This window comes from Penaeus monodon, chromosome 14 (genome assembly GCF_015228065.2).
Source record: "Penaeus monodon isolate SGIC_2016 chromosome 14, NSTDA_Pmon_1, whole genome shotgun sequence".
Taxonomy (NCBI): Eukaryota; Metazoa; Arthropoda; class Malacostraca; order Decapoda; family Penaeidae; genus Penaeus; species Penaeus monodon.
The window spans coordinates 50,471,045-50,473,544 of NC_051399.1; the positions used below are offsets into that span (position 1 = coordinate 50,471,045).

General features: G+C 37.7%; 1 long non-coding RNA gene across 1 annotated transcript in view; it reads left to right on the forward strand.

The window, feature by feature from the left end:
* Positions 1-1,763: 1,763 nt before the first annotated feature.
* LOC119581221 overlaps positions 1,764-2,500 on the forward strand; it is a 1,365-nt gene continuing 628 nt past the window's right edge. The window contains exons 1-3 of the long non-coding RNA XR_005229448.1: positions 1,764-1,899; positions 2,124-2,211; positions 2,308-2,500. The exon at positions 2,308-2,500 is cut by the window's right edge and continues 628 nt beyond it. This is a non-coding gene — a long non-coding RNA (uncharacterized LOC119581221). The remainder of the gene's footprint in view (positions 1,900-2,123; positions 2,212-2,307) is intronic.

A 2,500-nucleotide genomic window follows, 5' to 3' on the forward strand; every position in this document is an offset into this window, starting at 1 on the left:
ACCTAGCCACTGGGTGGGCAAGACAGCCCAAGCCGGTCCCGGGCCCGGGTGAGTGGAGAAGGGTTGGCGTCAGGAAGGGCACCCGGCCATAAAAGATATCTGCCAGAACCAAATCATCATGGCGACCCCATAAAAAAGAAATGGGATAAAGCTAAGAAAAAGAAGAAGAAGAAGATTTGTTTCTTTTATGCAATATATATATATATATATATATATATATATATATATATATATATATATATATATATATACATATGCATATATGAAAGATGGAATAATGCAATGCCGCATTGATATCGATAAATATCAACCTTCCCTGACCAGGACTCGAACCTAGGTCACTTCAGGTATGAAACCGGAGGCCAGTGCTAAACCATGGCATGGTTGGTTCAGCACTGACCTCCGGTTTCATACCCGTAGTGACCTAGGTTCGAGTCCTGGTCAGGGAGGGTTGTTATTTATATGCATATATATATATATATATATATATATATATATATATATATATATATATATATATATATATATATATATATATATATATATATATTATGTGTGTGTGTGTGTGTGGTGTGTGTGTGTGTGTGTGTGTGTACAGGCTTATTTTCCTGATTGAACATGTAATATTGGCTCGAAACTGATGTACACGATTTCTATATTACGCGCATTAATTGTTCATAAAGGTAGACAGATCATCTGAAGTATGTTTCAGTTCAGACAGATTTGGGTTCTTAGTTGGTGGCCTTTTTGATTTATAAATAGACCGCGAAGCGAGCTAGCTTACACCCTCCCAGTCATTGTTTTTTCAACTATCATAATTTTTGGTAATTGAATTGCAAGAGTAGTATTCCTAAGGAATGAATTCCCAAAAGATATTTATTAAAATATTTATTTCCTTAGTAATCGATATAATCGAGTATATTTAATCAATTACGGACACCCTTAAGCAAAGATTCTATTAGTAATATTGTTGCATCGTTCTTTATGAATATCACAAAATAAGGAAAATTAGGCAGGGTTTAATATTGTTCAGTGGCACACAATAATCAAAACCTTTTCTTTTTATTCATCAGATAATATACCATAAGTTTTATTTAAAATCATTATTTTTCGACCTTCTCATACATATACATATCATAGTTGAACATTAACTTCCTCACCTAGCCTTATCACCAGTCACCTATGATTGTCAAATGTCTAATGACAAAGAAAAAGTGGTCATAATTGGATCGAACCGCTTATTGCAAAGAATAAGTCATCACGTCTGCCTGTGTATTTTTGCTTCATGTGTGTCGTGTCTAATATCAATACATATACAGGCTCAAGCAATGTTGCATCCAACTGATTATATACATATTCTTCTGATTATCACTGTCTTCAGTTGCATTTGTTTGTCCGTAAGTAATTGCTCACGAATGCGCGCGCGCGCGCGCGCCGTGTGTGTGTGTCTGTGTGTGTGTGTGTGTGTGTGTGTGTGTGTGTGTGTGTGTGTTGTGTGTGTGTGTGTGTGTGTGTGTGTGTGTGTGTGTGTGTGTGTGTGTGTGTGTGTGTGTGTGTGTGTGTGTGTGTGTGTGTGTGTGTGTGTGGGTGGGTGGGTGGGTGGGTGTGTGTGGGTGTGTGTGGGCGCTATGCATGCACGTACACTGAATTCATATGAATACACATAATTACATGTTGATATCGCGTCATCATCGCTTTGTGCCACAGGGAAGCAGGTATATAAGGCCAAAGAACCGACGTCGTAGATATAGTATACCCTCAGATATGTTACAGAGCGCTACCACGCTTGGCAATAGTTCTCTTCACGCATCTTATTTTCGTTTACCGATGTCAAGAAAAACACCAAAGACAGAAATAAATTTTTTTTCGACAATGCTACAATAAGAGTAACAGTTAAAGGTTTGGTTCAGATTCTTTTGGAATATATTATTTATTATTACCCCATTTCTTTGTGCAATATAATGCAGGAGCATTTTATCTAATGAATACTGACCATAACCTGTCTGCCTGGATTTTTATTTCTCTCTCGCTTTGTCGTTTTTCTTTTCTTGTAGAAACGGTAATCTGCCTATTACTGTGACTACTTTCTAGTATAACTATTTTATTTTGTTATTATTTTTTAGCAGTGTATTCGGTGACCATGTCAGTGTAGCAGCTGGAGATAGATATTCCTCTTGCATCTACAACAATAACGTGAATTGTAAACCTTGTGTGAGTATTTACATATTTCACTAATAGAACATATTTTAATAGTATCTATCCTTCATCTATCTGCCATTATTCTTTTGTTTTGCTTTGTTTTAGCAGTTATCCCATGGTGTACTTCTTAACATGCAAGTCAGAGCGTTTCACAGGAACGTGCCCGCCTTTGTCTACTGAGCAGTGTTCGCGATCAATAATGCAGGAGCTGCCTGGAAGGCACGCATCGACCGATCTGCAGGATGTGGTCTGCGTAGAAAGCAAGACCTTCACCGCCGCAGAGGACAGTCGAAAGGCAATT